Source organism: Nyctibius grandis, chromosome 4 (genome assembly GCF_013368605.1).
Source record: "Nyctibius grandis isolate bNycGra1 chromosome 4, bNycGra1.pri, whole genome shotgun sequence".
Taxonomy (NCBI): Eukaryota; Metazoa; Chordata; class Aves; order Nyctibiiformes; family Nyctibiidae; genus Nyctibius; species Nyctibius grandis.
Window position 1 is genome coordinate 54,902,793 of NC_090661.1, and position 20,841 is coordinate 54,923,633.

The 20,841-nt window shown below is 42.0% G+C and overlaps 1 protein-coding gene across 7 annotated transcripts in view; it reads left to right on the top strand.

Annotated features, from left to right (window-relative positions):
* DGLUCY (D-glutamate cyclase) overlaps window positions 1-20,841 on the top strand; it is a 57,156-nt gene that overhangs the window by 3,260 nt on the left and 33,055 nt on the right. For 6 of the 7 annotated variants that reach the window (XR_011047983.1, XR_011047984.1, XM_068398517.1 and 3 more), the window contains exon 2: window positions 20,576-20,651. The gene's annotated coding sequence lies outside the window, so the exon portion shown is untranslated. Of the gene's footprint in view, window positions 1-12,298; window positions 12,386-20,575; window positions 20,652-20,841 lie in introns of all 7 variants that reach the window. The other variant, XM_068398518.1, reaches the window with a different exon arrangement.

A 20,841-nucleotide genomic window follows, 5' to 3' on the forward strand; every position in this document is an offset into this window, starting at 1 on the left:
CGATGTGCATTCAATGAATTACCTCTCCAATGATAAAAGGAAGAATATTTGATGTAAAAACAATTAAAAACTATGGGGTGATGCAGAGCCACTCTCCCTCCATAGTGTAAATGTATTTTTTTAAGTAGCATTTTCATATTCATGTGTACGGTAAGAGCAACCTGACAGGTCAGTCAACCAACAGTTCAATGTTTGGGTTGAGCATGTGCTGCAAGTTTGGGAACATGGAGTAACAGGGTTCTAAAGATAGATATTCCTTCTCTACCCCACAACACAACTGTTCAAAAATATGTGTATTTACTTGCCATTCCTAATTGTGAAGAGAGGGACGAAAAAATGTTGTGGGAAATACCCGCATGGAAAGATATTATTGAACTTTGTTTAAGAAAAAGTGTCACGACATTTCCTTTTTGGTTCTAAAAGAGGTGGTGTGCCAAGCTGGTTTGAGGGCTGAGGTGAAATTGAAATGCTCAGTGTACAGGCTTCTGAGGGGAAATGAGAGAAATAGAAAGAAGAAAATGAGTGCTGTAGCTGCATACTTCCAGGGTGTCACTGCTTTATAGTTTTGAGGTACTTAATTTTCTTTCTCTCTGAAGGGGAACTGCATATGAAAAATGTAGTTTCTATGGAGCTAAAGTTGGAGGCGTCTGGCGCTTTCTTATGGTCATTGCATTGTTACAGAAATAGGTGTTATTTTCTAAGTACAAATGTTGGAAAGCCAGATGATACAAAATGTTCCCCTTAATCACTCCACAGAGAACATTTGCACAGCAAGGGAAAAAGAGGATCAGATTTTGGAAACCAAGAAATTAATTTAGGGAAAGGCCTCCCCCTGAAAGACAGTCATGACATGAAACAGCTTTTGTGTGAGATTTTAGTACAGTATTAGTTCTAGTTTCTAGTTTACATATCACAGAATCACAGAATGTTAGGGATTGGAAGGAACCTCGAAAGATCATCTAGTGCAATCCCTCTATATATATTCTCTGTGATTTTTTTTTTAATCTTCAATTGAACATTTTGTGCTTGATAACTGTCAGAAAAGTAGATTGGGTAGGTAAATTTGCTCTTTAAAGCATTTTTGTATGAAACTGCTCTGGCCAACAGTTTTATCTCTCTAAAACCACTTAACATCTTACCATGAAAGGAGAAGTTATGCTAAGCATCCAAGCCTAATAATTCTCTTAACGGAAGTGGTACAGCTCTGTCAGGAAACGGATCGTTTCTTGAAAGAGTGCGTGTAAGTGAAGATGTGTTACTGATTCTAGGGTTACATCTTTGATTGAACTTAAGTCCTGTCTCAGTTAGTATTAATTTATTCACTGAAAATTCATTTGTTTATTTTTTCTTCAGTTACAGTACAGTTACAACTACTATTCCAGGCAACACTTTCAAAAGTTTAATTGTTAAAAATCTACATGGCTATAAAAGAGAAACAATAAAAATATTTGTTATGTTACTCGGTGATGAGGAAAAGGAAAATGAAAGAACGCTGTCTAGAGGGGAAAGGAAACGACACTATCTATTAAAACAGAAATAGGGGTTTATTTCAATTTCTGATCTGCTTAAATGCTTAAGGTAGGCAGAGATGGAATTTCTAGTTAATACAAAGAATTGACTTTTGGATCATAATCCTAACTCATGCCCAATAATTTGAAATTATTTTCAAATTTGTTGAAAGAAACACAGAGGGCTGTTCTACTTAATGGTATCATTAAACCTCTGAGTAATACTGACTGCAGTGTAATTAAAATCCTTTTCAGAAGACTCGCGTGTGAGTTCTCACTATTTGGAAAATTGATTGTAAACTTTGGAGAAGGGGACTTTAGAAAGGAGAAGCTAATCAAGATGATCTGAAAGCTAGAGATGAGGAAACTGAAACTTTTGACCAGCATGGAGACCATGAGTACCTCCTGATAGTGGCAGAAGCCATGCATCTGCTTTCCACCCCCAAAGAAGGAAGCGAAAACATGAGGAAAAAAGTGATTAAATGGCAGAGCTTAAAGGTATGCATTGTAGGTCTGAAAGAGAGACTACCAAAAAAGAAGTATGCGAAAAGAAGTGCTACATAAAATGAAGGGGGAAAGGCAGCTTTTGAAAAGCATAAATGAAAACTAAGTTCATTTCCACAACTTTTTTCCTACTGATGTATTTAAAGATACTGCATCTGTTAAATTACCATAGAGCAAAAAAAGAGATTTGATGAAGTGAACAATATTGCAGAGATTCCTTGTTTCCTTTTCCCTTTACCCTGACAAAAGTTGTATGGTTATTGATTTTTGAACCTATTCTTTTAAATTTAAAAAGATAAGATGCTCCCATGAATTGAAATAACAAGAGAGAAAATCCTGGAACAGATGGATAAATTAAGAGAAAAACATTCCAGACTCAGGTGGTGTATCTCCTGGAGTTTGGAAGGAACTTGGAGCTCCTCAGAAAAAACACGAAAACTCCCATTTGTTTAAAGTACTATATCAGGTAACTGGAAGGCACCTCTTAACACAGTGTGATATAATATTATATAATATAATACAATATGATTTAATATGAGCAACATTACAACTAAAAACTTATTTAAAAGGACCAGGAAATGTTTTGAGGAAAGATTTGAAAGATTACCCTTAGTTTTAAAGAATTAAAAAAAAATTATTATAAAAACAGTAGATAAACATGATTCCATGTACACACACCAGATATAAAATACTACTGTGAAGAACCAGGTAGTAAAACCAGTATTTATAATAATAAATTACAAATTTTCAGTACGTCTAAAAAAATGGGGATTTTTAACTGAAGTTGCATAATTGACACTGGAACTGTAAACTGTATGACTTGGGACTAGAGCTAACCGGTAACTGGTACTCAGCAATTCTATCATTTCATTACTGTTGTTCTTAAATTTTTCATCCCATACGGATTTATTGAGATACAGGATACAAACTAGGGTATGTCTAGTTCAGCATCCCGTCTCCAGCACTGGCCAGTAGCAGCTGTGTAGTGTCACAACAAACCGCGGTAAGAAACTTCTAAGGTTTAACTATGCAGTCGATGAAGAAAGACGTCCATTTGTTTGCTTTGATTTTGCCATTTGCTAGTTTCATCTGACGACCCATGACGATTTAGTTAAAAAAGAGAGGGAAGAATTGTTACCTTTTATCTCCTCCATGCTTTTGTTGGATCTGCCCCTATTTCACAGGCAAATCCAGACTGTGAAGCTCCAAATGTCCAGTAAAATATGTGCTGTAGGCACAGGTTATGCACCAGGCACTAGCAGTTCTTTGAGCTTTCGGTAATCCATGCACAGCCTCATTTCTTTCATTTTTCTTAGGTGAAGGGCTTATAGGGGAAACCTCGGATATTTAGATGTTAGAACCCTCAGTTCCAATACACCTCTTTTCTTTTTGAATGTAAAGTGTTTGCTGTGACAGTCTTTCAAGAGGATATCAAAACCTCAGTTGGTTGGAAGGCATTTTACACTCCTTTTGTCAGTTCCTCAGGATTTGTGTTTTCTCTGAAGTGTTAGACTCCTATGCAAAGAAATGTCCCATTAAGCAATTTTCCTTTGGCTGTCATTTGTTAAGTCTGGCTAAGAGTGAGGTCTGGCATCCTCCTCCTTACAACATGTCACATTCGAAGTTACTTTTCTGTTGTGACTGCTTGTTAATATATTGATGGGCAACATCACAGCAATGCAGATTTTTGACATTGTAAATAACTCCTTTAACTCTGAGATACTTCAACCCCCTCACCCCCCAGCATTTTCTGGGATTTAGTGAAGATTTACACTAATACCATCTCTCTCCAGCTTCAAAAGAACACATTCCTATTCAAACAGATTTTATTACACCAAATCTACCATGTCATTACAGAAACTGTAGTAAGTGATTTGTTTCCCATTGGACTTAGTGTTGCCTTCCTACAACTAGTGAGATGCATCTTCAAAATCGGAAGTCAAATGAGGAAAACCCCACAGATTCTTAGAATTACTTCTAATTTGCAGAGAAGTTAGGGTATGACTTCAATTTACTCATTCTCTGAGTAATGTATTTCTGCAACGGGGCCTTACGATGTCTTCCCACCAAAGCATTTGGTTTTGGGTGGTAGAGAATTGTGAGATGCTTTCCATTATTTTCCTAAGTCTTTAGATAATAAATTGGTTAAACTGTTCCACTGTGTGACAATATTTTTGTTTAGAAAGCTATGTGCTTGAAGACAGTGGACAAGCGTGAGGTACTGGTTTGGTTTATACATAAGACAAAATAATTGCTTTTGGATAGCAAGTACCAAAGCAACAGAATTATAAATCGATTGGCATTGGACATGAACCCACTGCAGTTCTGGAGCGCTATCCTTTGATGGATATATAGGGAGGAGAAGGGGATTTCTGCAAAAATCATGAGTCTCTCCCTGCTTTTGACAAACATAGAGTGAGTGTTAATCCCTTACTTAATCTTGTGTTTCAAGCCAGACCGGGACCATGCTTTCTGTAGCCTTATATGTACCCTTTCTGACTTCAGGTATCCCATGAAAAGTAATCATTCCTCCTCTAAGACAACAGTGCCTAATCTTCCCAGTGCCTCCCTTTCTCTGCAGAAGTAAATGCCTTCTCACCCCACCCACACACCCCAGGAGAGCAGCCTTCCCCCCACTCCCTGCCTCTGCTGCAGTAGCAGCAACATTCATTTGTCTTCAGTTACAGAGTCAAGGATGTTTTTGTCATAGTTGCAGGTGATGCTGCACATCATCACTTTTCTCTTAATGCTTTTACCCCTCTGGGTTGAAGCTTCACAGTGCATCGGTTTATATAGTTGAAGCTTTGGGCTACAACTCAATCTATTTTGGCCCTATTGATTTGGTTGTTTGATTTGGTTTTGGAAACTTTATTCCTGTTGAGATTCTTAAAAGTGAGAAATATAGAAATCATATAGTCTTAATAAAAGAGCCTTGTCTAGAATAACAATAAAACCAAAACATTTACATAAAGTCTGCCTATCCATCTTATTAATAATCTTACTATCCCCTGTTCATAGAATGTTCATTGCTAATCTTTAGCTATTTACTTGGGAGAGGCTTTTCTCTTGTCTTTCCTGGTTATTTGTTTGTCTTGCATCTACCTATCAAGTCCACATATTCATGCAGTAAATATCCCAGCAGTCAAGTTACCTACAATATTCATAAGCTGTCTCAAAGAAGCCACAAATGTATTCTGATTTATTACAAAAAGATCTAATGAATTAATTCTAAATGTTATTTTGTAAGTGGTACTGAGGTTATTTTCAGCAGAAGTTTCAGGCTATAATTGAAAACATATGCTTACGGTTTTAGCCACAGGACAAGCGTTCAGTGCAGGTAAGAGATTACATCCCACTGCAGTAATGCTGAAGAGCCCTTGCTATAGATTCGCACTCCTTTGTGCTGAGCAATATACAGACCCAGAACAAAAAGGTGCCCCCCCAAATTTCTCATTAATGTGCTATGATGAAAGCCCTCAGAGCACAACTGAAAACTGGGAAAACTTTGACTTTTTCACTGAAGCTGATAATTACAATAAAGGTCAGAAATTGGTTGTCCATCAGAAATACATGTCTATCGGGAACAAAATGGGCCATCTGTAAGCATGGTATCCTCTCTGTTCCTGATTATTTTTAAGACAGATGTTTGAGACTGGTGACTTCTGCAGAGCTCATGAACCCAAGGTCACTGAAGTTAGATGCATTTCTGTTAATATTCTTAGCTATTTTTAATATACATAGATTATATCCTGCCTGCTTACTACACTTTTGCATATTTTCTTTTGTATACTTAGTAACCATGGAAAAGTCACATATAGATCATTCTATTCTTTCAACTATAAGATACTCGTTTTGGACTGTCTTTTATTCTGTTAAATTTATGCAGTCTTGAAATAACTAATTAAGAACAGTTTGCTTTATGTGATCAACCATGGAATGAATGCATATGTATTACATATATATGCACACACTTTTTTTTTGCCTGGAGTTTGAAACCAAGTACTGATCACAATAGTTTCCGCCTTCAAAAGGAGTGGAAAATATTGTGTAATATTTTCCAAACAGAAGCTGCATCTACTCAGAATGCTTAATTTTTAAACTTTCCAGTAAATGGTGGAGGGGGGAAAGCATGTTTATTGTTTGATCAGGAGGTCACAGATTTGCTAATTTTTATATATGGTTTCATGTTCTTTTCTATGCCTTCTGGTAAACTGTATTTTCGATGTCAAGCAAGAAAGTCTCACTTCTTTCCAGTCTTATATTTTCATGCTCCAGTGAACTTGCATTATTTCTGACAATTTTCCCATGGACACAATGATTGTATATCTCATATATCTGCAGTTTGAAGTGCTTAATAGATTCAAAATTAGCCTTGTCTACCAAACTTTCTATGTCAAAGTCGGTTCATTTACAAAGAGAAGTACTATGAGAATAGAGAAGATTTCCATTAGAGAAATCTATCAGTAGAGAATGGAGTTTGAAAGTCATTAGCTACGATCATCTTTCCAAATGTTTTTGTAGTAGTAGCTATTTTTTTAATAGCAGTCTTCTACTGCTCCATCAGTCTGACTGGAAATCATACCAGGTTCTAGTAACTGATGCCTGTTCATCTTCCTTTTAGCTGATTAAAATCCTCTCTCTTCTTGCTGTAGTGAGAAACACCTTCAGCCTATATTCAGATGATAGTTTTTCCATCTTTGCATATTATTAAAAATACTCCCTGATAGGTATGATATGGCAGTATAGCATACAATATACCCCACTCTATATTATTTTTGTTTGGTTTTATTTCCAAGTGGCTGAGCAATTATCTGTTTTGTAGATTTATCTTTTTCTGTCCAGAAATGCTGATCCTAAATACTCACTCCATTTTCAAAATTCTAGGTGGTCCCAAAGATGTGTCTTCATACTAATTACATTAAAAGAGAAGCTAGCTAAATAGGCCTAGGTTTGAACCAGACACACTACTCCCTTTGCCCCATAATCAAAACCCCACACATTTGACTAATCTTTTGGAGACAAAACCCATAGATCTTCACAGTTCAGTTTTTGCAAATGTGAATCCTCTGTTTTCCTTGTACATTTAGACTTGGAGCCTGTTAATGCAAGCTGCTGAGTGCTTTTAATTTGTCTTGTTTTTCACTGCATATACTGTGTAGTCTGACCCTTCTTTGGGAGAAGATATTGCCGGTAATAGCTAATTCATTGTATTTGGAACACTCTTCTAAGATGCTTGTCTCAAGAGGATATGTATTTATGGATTTAGGATTAAAGGAATGTTTGTGTTTGTAGATTGCATTCTAATATAAAGATAGTTTAGTTACTTTTAAATATATTAGCTTTGAAACTGAAATTCTAATAAAACAATCCATGCAAAATTCTTGGCTTTTGCATCTAGACAGTTCCCCAAGTAAATTAATTTAGGAGGTAGCTACCGGAATCCATATGACAGGCTGCAAACTGCAGTTATATGGGATAAAGTCCATTTGGCTATCAGTTTTTATGTTAACCTCTACAAACAAAGAAATCACCCTTAGCTCCGAAGTTCCTGGAAGGATACACCAGGTAAGTTTTGTCAATGTTTGCTCTGATTTTAAACTCTTCCTTAGGTATGCATTATTGGCCACTATCAAAGTCAGGCTACTGGGCTTGATGTAGCTTTAATCCTGTCTTCTGAGGAATACTGTTGTAATAACGTTTTGAATTGTTTGGACTTCATTTGTGCGTTAATCCACACCATAAAACTCTTAAGGCACTATATGATGTAATGGAAAGTAAAAATCCATTTCAGAGGAGGAGGAGGAGGAGGAAAATTCAGCCAGATCAAAACCTAATGCTGAAACAAGCCAAGAGAGTTTTCCCAGATGAAAACAAAATAAAACAAAACTTACCACACTCTCCATACTTAAGATATATAGTATGTTATGTGAAAAAAATCCAAGAACAAAAATGATTATTCAAAACTTAGTATCTTAAAGCACCTCCTAAATAGAAGCTATGGAATTTTAAGGTACATTATTTCAATTGCCTATCTGGCATGTATACATAAAACAGAAAAAAGGATCGATAGTTGCTAAGCAGGCAAAAAAAAAGCACTAAACCTTATTTCTGAACTGCATGGTTCATCAGTACTAATTATAACTTATTTTATATCAAGGGTGTTCCTTGTTCCATACACATGTGCTTATAAAAAGCATATGTATTGCTTATGTGTATTGGTTATATCTTTTTCTGTCTTTACTTTAAACTAACTTTTCTCTTCTGTCACATCTTTCTTTACTCAGATCTGTGTATAGTATATGGCTGTATGCAAATACTTGTACAGATGAAGTACAACACAGCAAATGTTTAAGCACTTCACCTGTCTTTGAACTCAATAGTACTACTTATGTCTGTTACTTATATTCATAGAAGTACTGTAGGTCTGAGTCCTTAAACTGTAAGCTCTGAGACAAGGTTTTATGCATGTTACCTCAACCGCATCTGGGAACAAAACACTAAATAAATAATAAACAAAAAATAGTAATAGCTTAAATTTTGTTCTGTATTGCTTCTATACAAAATATGGGCTCAAATCTGTATTAAAATGGAATTTTGGAAGTAGAGCACACCAAGGTACGCCAACCTCTGTAGCTTATTTATATTTAAAGAATATAAAATGAGGCAATAGATGTGTAAGCCATTCCCAGCCCTTACCTTCTTATTGTTTGGTAATGAAAATCAAAATGATGACATTAACATCTCTTTCAAGTCAGCTAACTGATGCTGCAGCATTGTGAGTCATCTCTTTAACACCGAGCTGCTTGTTAAAAAAAAAATATTTTAATGGTGATAAAAAGTATGAGGGTGATAGGCCTGCAGGTCTTACTCTGTTTACGCACGGAACATAGGGAAAAACAGTAAAAGTTCAGGATTAATTCTATGAGCTAGAAAGGTGAACTGCGTATTTTTTTCAAATTCTTGAGTTCTCTGTTGAAACCTGCACATGAAGGTGGCGGTTTGAGACATTTACTGTGTCTGCTGTAACTGCATTGAGCAAGTAGTACGTTGTATAAGCCACTGAATTGCTAAGAGTGACAGCATTTAGTCATCCGATGCCTGATCTAGTCTGTAACCAGAAACTTACATGAGAAGTTTTTTGCATGACCTGTGTTAGGACCCAAGCCTAACAGAACTCCTAAACTTCTCCCTTGCACTTGCTGCATGACTATGGTGCTGCTGCCACCAATAGTGACACTCTGAGGATACCATGATAGACTGACTGCATCAGAACCATCCACATGCTGTGGGATCAGGCTGTTCAGGACAGCTTGATAAGGGTCTGTATCCTTTCCTTCAATTTAAAAGTGTAAGGTAATTGGGGATTTCCTTTTCAGAACACAATGCTTCAGTTCATGCCCATCTTTCTTCTAGACAGTAGGCGCCATTGCAGCCTATGGCTATAGGGTAGCTCATTCTCTGCTTCGTCAAGGATTATTCTGGTGCATGAGGAGAGTTGCCCAGTGGGATTACACCATATGCTGGTCTTGAATGACTGTTATGAGTCCAGAAATGGAGAGGGTACCCAGAGACACTGTTGGTACTCCGCAGCACCAACACACCACTTGCAGAACCTCTCTTCCCGTGGTCGGTGTGATTACCATTTGTCTATAAAACTAGTTCATTCCTGATTCCTACAGGTGACTGGACGATCAGGTCAGTGTAGCAACACTCTCATTTGCTTGGTTGAACTGCCACGTCATCCAGGTCTTCCATCCCCCATATTACTGCCCAGCTGAGGTCCTCAAAGGTTTATGTGGCATGGAGTCTAATACTGTCTCTGTATAGGCAGGAGAAGAAAAGCTATGAAAGACATACAGATCTTCATTTGGGTCCCGCCACAAGGGACTTTGAGTGTTCAGGATTATAACTCACTAATTCTGCGAGTTCTCGTTCACAAGTTCAAGGATGGTGAACATTGTCATTGATGATTTATGGGGTCTGTGATGCAGTCTACCGAATAAGTATGTAACATCTGTTGTTTCTAGAGTTTGGGCATCTTCACTAGGGACAAAGCAGCACTCTCTTCTCAATAGGGATTGTGGCCTTAGAGTATATTGATATTGCTGCTTATCACTATTCCTTTTCATCATGCTGCTCTACTCAGTGTTGGTCAATCAGGCCCTGAGGTCTGTAGGTAGAGTGCAAATGTGTGTGCAGGTGCCTGGCTGCACCAAACAGGCCATCAATGGCAGTTTCCACATCGTATGGTAGTTGTCAGGTATGCAGTAATGAAAAAATAGTAATGCAGCCATAACTTGTCTGAAAGTTCATGGAGCCTTTCCAATAGGAATGGATGCTGCAGAACCAAGCTGTCCAGGCATCCTTGATGCAGGTTAACATTTAATATGTAGGCAGTGTGGATGCTTCAAGATAAAATAGCAGTCCAAGTGCATACCATTTGCCATCACATAGCACAGTTGCTTACAGCACTTTATCTACACTTGCTCCTGGAATTTGCAGCGAGGTATTCTTGCAGAGCCTGCCACTGATTCACCTGGTTATCCAAATAGCACTGCTTAAGCCAGGAGTTCCATCACGGCAATGATGCTGTGTCCTTTTGAGCTGTGCACAGTACTTTTTGGTCTAATAGCTGAAAGAAGCAGTGGAACAACAAAAGTCAGTATCTCTCCATCAGAGGTATTTGTGGAGGCAAAGATGTTTGTGCGTGGTAGTGTCTGGAAAGGTACAATTCACTGGAGGTTCCCAGACACAGCCTACTGAGACACCCGCATTTCAAGGACACTATCTTTGTGTAAATACATAGGCTGCAATTATTCCTTTAGTGACCGTATCTGAGAATTGCTTGATGAGAAGCAATGGATGGAGTGACTTAGCACCTGCTGGCAGATATGTGAACCCAAAAGGAATGGCATAATCCTGGGGGTAGCCTGAATGACCTGACAGCAGGAGCATGGCACTTTTTTGGGAGCACGGTACTATTTTTATGGCGTGTAGGGAGCAGAACATCACTCACCTGCTTACCTCCGGATGGAATTCCTTGGGAGGAGCAGGCACCCCGTCAGCTCTGTGACCATGCATGACGTGACTGGGTTGTAACCTGGGCGGTGACATACTTTCTTATCAAAATAAGCACCTGTGGCTGCTGCCTTGCAAACAAAGCAGTACAAGTCACTGCACTTTGTCCTATGGACTTCCACTTTCATTCTGCATGAGTAAGACTGGGAAGAAAAATTTTCCTCACTGTCCTGGTTTTGCCTAAAACAGACCGATTTTCCTTTCGGTGTTTTTTACTTTCAGCTAAGTTTCTTCTAAGTAACTGCACTTTCTGAAACTAACTGCATGTTTTGCAGACAGTGTCTGCTTCCAGGACTGATAACAGTCGAAGTTTATAGTTATCACTGAGGCACCGGTAGGGATGTTGTGCAGAAAGGCTCTTGCTGTACTTAGTCTTAGAGAAACCAAGGTCACTGCTAAATTTCTCACTGACTTCAAGTGAAGAGCCGCAGAAGGGTCGCAACTCTGGGGAGGAGCAGACAGGACAGGTGACCCAAAATCGACCAACGAGGTATTCCATCCCATAGACGTCATTCTCAGTTTGAAGCTGAGGGATCACGAGGGTCACTCTCTTTTCTGCCATGGCCGGTGTCCAAAGACAACTCTGTCCGTTTTCCTGCTGCCCCCAATCCAAATCCATGCATCCCTAAATCCAGTTCCTGTCTGTTGCTAGGCCCAGTCTGGGCCTTCCCGGAGCCTGCCCTGCAGTGCTGGGGGTGACGTGACCATCATCGGGGGAGCTCAGTCTTGGTTTTGTGTATATTTTTATATATTTAATTATTTCCATTATTATTATACCTTCATTATTATAGTTCATTAGAACTGGTTTAACTTTCCAACCCATAAGTCTCTCTCCCTTTTTTCCTTCCCCTTCTTGGGGGGGCGGGGGGGTTAATAGAGAGCATTTGCCACTGGTTTAATAGCTGGCCCAGCCTTAAACCACGACACTCACTTGGATTTTTTATGCAGCCAGTACTCATCGCCTTGGCTCCAGTGTGCAGTGCTTTACTGGCTGCCCAGAGCTGCTTCAGGGGCAGGGGGGAGGCTGGCATTGGTGGCCTGCAGGCAAGGTCCTGCATCCTTGGGCTGTCTCAGCGCCAGAAGAGGCCAAGACAGAGAACTGGTGGGTGGACCCAGCCCAGAGAATTGTAAAGCAGTTCTAAAGATCTTCTGTAGCTCAGTGTAGATTGGGAAACTATATTTAAATACCACCCTCATTTTTTTTTCAGTTTCTTGAGGTTGAATAAGCACTTCTTGTCATCTTATACGAAAACAACCTCTGGTAGATCATTTGCTGTATCTTCTTACTGCAGCTGGTGAGTATTCCTGTCAGCAAAGTGAAAGGCATGAAAGTGGCATTTTTCAATCTCAATAAAAGTCCTTGTCTCCTCTTATGTGTGTACCATATCTTGCCAAAGGTTGCACGTAAATGAGGTGGCTGTTCTAAAGCTTGTTGGCCATGTGTTTTTGTAAGATGATGGGGCAGGGTATGCAGGTATTAGGATATGACCCAAACGGTTGGAAAGGTGCGTGAAGTCACGAGGCCTCATCCTTTGCAGGATAAAAAACCCTAAACAACCGAGATCTTGCATAGATTGTGCCCATGCAACGGCAGGGCCCTGCTGTGAAACATGCTCTAGTCTCTGCCCATATTTCTCCACCTGAGAAACAATTAATTTTGTCCCAGAGCAGAAGCTGAGTGTAAAACAATACAAATGCAGTGGTGGAAGTTCAGGGACCCTGTGCAAGACATGTCACACTAACACGCGGCGCTGTCTGAAATGGTTGCTTTGCAACTGGTAATTGCTTTCTGTTATTTGTTCTTAATATACTGGGAGAAACTAAACATTGTGTGTCTTTTTTGCAAGTAAACAAGATTGCGTCTGAGATACATTGATTCTATCATGGGTTTCTCATTCTGACGCAATCTGCAGGATCTCAAGTATAGGCTAGCTGCTTTAAGCAGCAGAGAGAACACTAATGGCAACTAATTTAAATTTCTATTTGCAGCCCTAGTCTAAAGGTGCATAAACTTCAAAGGCAAATACCCTGTATTTCAAATGTAAAGTTAAAACTTAATTTGCTGGATGAGCCGCTGTCTGAAAATCCACAAAGCACTTCCTCTTTGGAATGATACACAAAGCACTTCTGTGCTTTGAAATGATTCGTAGCAGATGGGGAGAAAAAGGATCGTTAATTGATTCTTCAAATAAAAGATCACAAGTATAACTGAGACACCCGGTTGGAAAATCAAATGGAGTAAATTTTCAGAGAAGTTTGTGCTTTTCACAGAAGTCTCTTGGCAGAATTTCAGATCAGCTTGATGATTAAGCAGCAGGTCATTGGAAACCATGTTTACGTTAACAAACCTCTGTAACCATATTCATACTAGGGCAAGGCACAGCACACAAAGGGTTGGTTAGATTATAATTAGCTTAGATTACTTTCCATTATGTATCAGTAAAGGCAGCCCGTGGGCTGGCTCATGTTTCAGGTTACCTTGCTGTTCCTGTTAGCGAAGCAGCAGCTTTGGGTAAGCTATCTGCGTGACAATATCTAAAAAAACCTGCCCAGCAGTGTTAAGTAGTGACCTCTGCACTTCTTTGGCCAATGAACCTGTATGTGCCACCACCCATTCTTATTATCAAACTTTAAACTGAAAATAGGACAAAAGTGATAGAAACAATGCAAGATTGTATGTCATAAGTGTCTTTGGGCTCCTTGCAAGCAAGTCTTTAGATTACACTTTGAAAAGTCACTGCTTTAAACCATATTCTTATTAGACTATCAGTACCACTGGAGAAACAAACCTGTAATCTGTGGCATCAGAAACTGGTATTAACTACTTTGCAGTCTTCAAGACTACTTGTCTGTTACTCTTATCAGCAGTACTTTTTACAGGAGGTTTATTCTCAGGTAATCCATTTTTAAAACCACAGAAATACTATATGTTTTTAGTTTTATTTCATGAATTTACTTGACACATGTAAAGGCGAAGCAGTCACACTGACACTTCTGAAGGATATTTTAATCTTTTGTGTTATTATATAATTTTTTGATTCATTTTTATCTGGTGTGGTTTAGCACAGCGGTATGGACACACCCACTGCATCTCAAAGTGTAATCTTTCTGACACTTAAATGACATTTTTCCATTTTCTTGGGTAATGAATAACTTACAGTGTGGGCCTGGAAAGAATCTATGCTCATATTTAAATATCTGCAAAATTTACAGATTCACTTTTTCATTTTGAGAGCTCTAAGATAATACAAAATGTTTCACTTACTGCCCATCCTTCTTTTTCTCTGAAGAGGTTATGCTCTGCAGATTGTAAAAACGCTTTCTAAACTGTAGCTCAATCAACAATTTAATGTAAAGATATATAACGTTGCAAGACTAGTTGGTGGTTCCGCTGTCAAAAAGTAAGGAGGAGATAATTAGAAAAACTATACTTAATCCAAGCTTATCTGTAATATTAAAAGGGGATCTCTCTCTCTCTCTCTCTCTCTCTCTCTCCAAGTAGGTGTAGGTATTGAGGTTCAGAGGAGTCTGCATCTTACAAGCCTAGGAAACCATTTGTGCATTTATTGTGTTTTATGATTTCTGAAGTTAGATTATTTTGTCTCAGACTGAGAAGAGGAAAAAGCTCATTTAAGGTTGAAAATTGGGAGGTACAATTGAGAGATACAGCAAGTATATACATTAAAAAGAGCTAGTGAGAGGAGAGAAGGCATCCAAACTCCTGTATTGCCAGAGGATGCAGTCAGACAAGCCAAGGAAGCAAGCAATATGAAGGTCAGTCCAGCTTGGAGTTATGGAGATAGAGGTCTGAACTCAGGGAGGAAGAAGGCAGAGACAGAGGCACGCTGTAGACAAAAGAAAAGAGGGAAGTAACAAAAAATAGCCTGGGACATGCAAACAGTAGGGTGGTGCAAAGAGGCTATTCTGTCCATCATACAAGTCATCTAAAAGACAAGGCAACTCGTCTGGAACTGCATTTTTCTTGCTGCATGTTGTGTTGGAGATTATTTGGCAAAGGTGGGTGGTATTGGTCACTTTTTCCAAGCATTATTGTTGAATATTTAACTCTTACCTTGATATACACTAACTTTGTTACCAGACAAGGCTTAAAGATAGAAACTATTGAATCTCAAAATGATATCACAGAATCACAGAATCACAGAATGTTAGGGATTGGAAGGGACCTCGAAAGATCATCTAGTCCAATCCCCCTGCCGGGGCAGGATTGCCTAGACCATATCACACAGGAACGCGTCCAGGCGGGTTTTGAATGTCTCCAGAGAAGGAGACTCCACAACCTCTCTGGGCAGCCTGTTCCAGTGTTCAGTCACCCTTACAGTAAAGAAGTTTTTCCTCAAATTTAAGTGGAACCTCCTGTGCTCCAGCTTGCACCCATTGCCCCTTGTCCTGTCAAGGGATGTCACTGAGAAGAGCCTGGCTCCATCCTCTTGACACTTGCCCTTTACATATTTATAAACATTAATGAGGTCACCCCTCAGTCTCCTCTTCTCTAAGCTAAAGAGACCCAGCTCCCTCAGCCTCTCCTCATAAGGGAGATGTTCCACTCCCTTAATCATCTTCGTGGCTCTGCGCTGGACTCTCTCTAGCAGTTCCCTGTCCTTCTTGAACTGAGGGGCCCAGAACTGGACACAATACTCCAGATGCGGCCTCACCAGGGCAGAGTAGAGGGGGAGGAGAACCTCTCTCGACCTGCTGACCACACCCCTTCTAATACACCCCAGGATGCCATTGGCCTTCTTGGCCACAAGGGCACACTGCTGGCTCATGGTCATCCTGTTGTCCACTAGGACCCCCAGGTCCCTTTCCCCTACGCTGGTCTCCAACAGCTCTGTCCCCAACTTGTACTGGTACATGGGGTTGTTCTTGCCCAGATGCAGGACTCTACACTTGCCCTTGTTATATTTCATTAAATTTCTCCCCGCCCAACTCTCCAGCCTGTCCAGGTCTCTCTGAATGGCTGCGCAGCCTTCCGGTGTGTCAGCCACTCCTCCCAGTTTTGTGTCATCAGCGAACTTGCTGACAGCGCACTCTAATCCCTCATCCAAGTCATTAATGAATATATTGAATAGAACTGGTCCCAGAACCGACCCTTGAGGAACTCCGCTAGACACAGACCTCCAACTGGACTCTGTCCCATTGACCACCACTCTCTGGCTTCTTTCCTTCAGCCAGTTTACAATCCACCTCACTACCCGATCATCCAGACCACACTTCCCCAGTTTAGCTGCAAGGATGCTGTGGGAGACCGTGTCAAACGCTTTACTGAAATCGAGATAGACCACATCCACAGCTTTACCATCATCTATCCACCGGGTAACATCCTCATAAAAGGCTATCAAGTTGGTTGAGCAAGACTTCCCGTTGGTGAAGCCATGCTGAGTGCCCCTAATGATCCCCCTATCCTTGATGTGCCTAGAGACAGCACCAAGGACAAGTTGTTCCATCACCTTTCCGGGGATGGAGGTGAGGCTGACCGGTCTATAGTTACCCGGGTCCTCCTTCCTGCCCTTTTTGAAGACTGGAGTGACATTCGCTTTCCTCCAGTCCTCAGGCACCTCTCCCGTTGCCCACGACTTAGCAAAGATGATGGAGAGTGGCCTAGCAATGACTTCCGCCAGCTCCCTCAGCACCCGCGGGTGCATCCCATCAGGGCCCATGGATTTATGGACATCCAGGTTGCTTAATTGGTCCCTGACCCAGCCCTCATCAACCAAGACAGATTCCTCCTCTATCTTGACTTCTTCTGAGGCCGCAGGGGTCCAGGGCTCCTCAGGACAGCCTCCAACAGTATAGACAGAGGCAAAGAAGGCATTCAGTAACTCCGCCTTCTTTTTATCCTCTGTCTCCAGGACCCCCACCTCATTCATCAGTGGGCCTACATTGCCTCTAGTGTTGGCTTTACCTGCAATGTATTTGAAGAAGCCCTTTCTGTTGTCCTTGACCTCTCTTGCAAGGTTTAATTCCAAGGAGGCCTTAGCTTTCCTAGTTGCCTCCCTACATCCTCTGACAACAGACTTATATTCCTCCCAAGTGGCTAGCCCCTCCTTCCATGATCTGTACACCTTCTTCTTCCACTTGAGTTTGCCCAGCAGTTCCCTGTTCAACCATGCAGGTCTCTTGGTCCCCTTCCTTGACTTCCTACCTGCTGGGATGCTCTGATCTTGAGCTCGGAAGAAGCAGTCCTTGAACGCTAACCAACTATCTTGGGCCCCCTTACCTTCTAGTACCCTGTCCCATGGGATTTCCCCTAGCAATTGCTTGAAAAGGCCAAAGTTGGCCCTCCTGAAGTCCAGGGTTGTGATTCTGCTAGCTATTCTGTTCCTGCCACATGAGATCCTGAACTCTACCATCTCATGGTCGCTACAACCAAGGCTGCCCTCAACCTTCACCGCTTCAACCAGACCCTCCTTGTTAGTGAGGATCAGATCCAGCAGCGCTCCTCTCCTAGTTGGCTCATCCACCATTTGCATCAGAAAGTTATCATCAATGCACTGGAGGAACCTCCTGGACTGAGGATGGCTGGCTGAGTAGGCCTCCCAGCAAATATCAGGGTAGTTGAAATCCCCCATAACAACCAGGCCCTGTAATTGCGAGACTGCTCTCAGCTGCCTGTAGAAGGCCTCATCACCCTCCTCATCCTGATCCGGTGGCCTGTAATAGACACCCACAACAGTATCACCCCTGCCAGCCTGCCCCTTAATTCGCACCCACAAACTCTCAACTCGCTCCTGATCCGCCTCTGGACAGAACTCAATACATTCTAGCTGCTCACTCACATAAAGAGCAACTCCACCACCTCTCCTTAGCGGCCTGTCTTTCCTGAACAGGACATAGCCATCCATGACCACATTCCAGTCATGCGAGGCGTCCCACCAAGTCTCTGTAATTGCCACTAGATCATAGCCCCCCGACCGAACACGGATTTCTAACTCCTCCTGCTTATTCCCCATGCTGCGTGCATTGGTGTACAGGCATTTCAGGGAGCGAGCTGGGCACACCGATTTCATCCCAGATTCACCCCCTGACTTCATCCCGGGGGGATGGGGGGCCTCCTGGTCTACCTCAACACTAGAGCATTGCCCCAGTGGTGCAAGCCCAGCTACCACCCCATCCCCCTTCGAATCTAGTTTAAAGCTCTCCGAATGAGCCCTGCTAATTCCGGTCCCAGAACCCTTTTGCCCCTACGACATAAACCTTTCCCATGTATCACTGTCACGCCTGTTGCCTTATAAAACCAGCCATTATCAAAGAACCCAAAGCCCTGCCTGTAGCACCAGTCTCGTAGCCAGGCGTTAATAGAGAGAATCCTACTGTTCCATCCCACGTCATCACCTGAAAATGGAAGGAGGGAGGAGAAAACAACTTGCGCCCCAGACTCTTTCACCAACCGTCCTAGGGCCTTGTAGTCTTTCTTCATCCCCCTCAGACTACGGGATGCAGCTTCTTCCCCACCTGTCTGGAAGATCAGCAGGGGGTAGTAGTCTGTGGCCTTCACCAGGTTGGGGAGTTGCCTGGTGATATCCCTGATTCGGGCTCCAGGCAGGCTGCAGACCTCCCTGTGATGGGGGTCAGCTCTGCATATTGGGCCCTCAGATCCCTTTAGAAAGGAGTCTCCAACCACTAAAACTCTTCTCTTCTTCCTTGTGGAGGAGGTAGCTATACGCCCATCAGGTTTTTCTGACTGTGGTGGGACCTCTGATATAGGTTGCCTCTCCACCACATCCCCATTGGACCGGCTGTATTCCACTAGGGCTTCATATCTATTGCTCAGAGGCACCTGTGGAGGCAAGGTAGGCAAGGAGGGCACTCGCCTTTTGCCACGGCCATAGACTTGTCTCCACTCACTCTTCTCCTCTAGGTTATTGTTTTCCACCTGAGAGGGGCAGAGTACAGGGGTCCCTCGATCCTGGGAGCTCTCCGGCAGGTGCTCCCATTTTTGTTGCAGGGAGGGCAGAGCCTGGCTCCACCAGTCTATCTCCATTTCAGCCTCCCAAATGCTCCTAAGCCTTTCTACTTCGGCTTGAAGCCTTTCAACCTGGCTTTGCAGCTGTGCCGCTCGGCCAAGCGGATCATCTACTTGCTCACAGCGCACACAGCCCCCTGACACCACAGAGACGCTGTAGCATTCCCTGCAGCCGGCAACCTGCACCATCGCCTCCTTCCGTGGGAGCTCTGTCTGGGTTCCCACATCTATTTTGGTCTTCTTCCGCCAGGTAGATACCATTGTTCTTTCACTGAACTGGGAAATACCTGTTGGTGGCACCCCTGGTTCACAGCTCCTTGGCACCTTCCTCGCCTTGTGCACTGGGAGGGAGTCAGTGCCCTCCCCAACGAGCTGCAAACAACTGCAGCCTCTCCTGCCCTGGGACACACCCAGTCACTGCTGACTCACCCAGGCACTGCTGAGTCTCTCCCCTCTGGGCAGGGACTAGTCCCTGTTCTCCAGGGGGCTCTTTATCAACGATAACAGGGGGTGGAGCGTTTAAATCGCCCGCGGTGCCTCCGGCTACGCCCCCTCCTCTCCTGATTCGTTGCCGGGAACCTCCGGGTCCGGGTCCGGGGTCAGAGGGAAGCAGCTCCGGGCTGATGCTCGCGGGGGGCTCAGGGGAGGCCCAGAGCACGAAAAACCGCCCGGTTAAGCCCGATGTCGCCCTCGCCCCCGCACTAACCTCAAGTCGCTGCCGCCGCTTTTCGCTGCTGCCGCCGCTGTCAGCAGGCAAGGGTACACCTCTTGAGAGCAGCAGGGTTTTTTAACAGGATAAAGTAACATTCCTCTCAACGTGCCTTTTTCCTAGCATGAGCTGTGGGATTCAGGGCAAATAGAGCATATTCTTTACAATCAATTGTAAAGCTAAGGCTTAGAACCAGTCCTGTTCCAATCACCTCAGCAAAGATCACTACCTCATTGCACGCAGTCACTCATACTCAGCTCCTGCGCTGAGAACGGCATGTACAAGTGGTTAATGACTTAGAGCTTCACATGGCAACAATTGATCACTATTTCTGAATAAAAAAATGTTCACCCGCCAGATCTGGCCTTCCTGAAAACTGTTGTTGTCTAGGTAACAGGATGTTTTGCAAATCGGTTGGGCCAAATGAATCAGGTAGTGTGTATCTGCATAACTCCACTGCAGTGTTGCTACGCAGATATATGCTGAATGAAGATGTCACCTAACAATTTTGTGTTACTTGTTAAAACCAGGCCCAAGATCCATATAGAACTTTTACCAAAGCTGGTACATATCTGTACTTCTTAACTGCCACTTTGATGCAAAGAAAAGTTTTTTCCTGAATATGTATATCTTTTTAATATAATGTCATTTCAATACAACCTTGTTTCTGACAAGTTGATTCATTACTCTGAACTACTGATACGGCATGTGACATACTGCCATCACTGTCTGATCACACAGCTCCTTACGTCATTCTTATAGGTCATTCTTGTACATATCATCTCTTTCCAGCTTTGAAGTTCCATCATCCTTGTCAAGATCTGGAAGTGCAGCTCAGGATACGCCAGTGCCCACAAATCAATAGTGGGTAAGTGCCATTTTAATGTATTAGCAGTATAATTTTAATATTTATTCATTTAAGTTCAGTATGTAAAACAAACTACACATGAAATACGTTGAATCTTCATGTAAACCTCTAAAAAGAAAAGTGCTTATTGTGCTTCTAAAGTGGTACCAAATGTTTAAGAAAAGGTTCTTTAAGAGTGATCTTGACACTT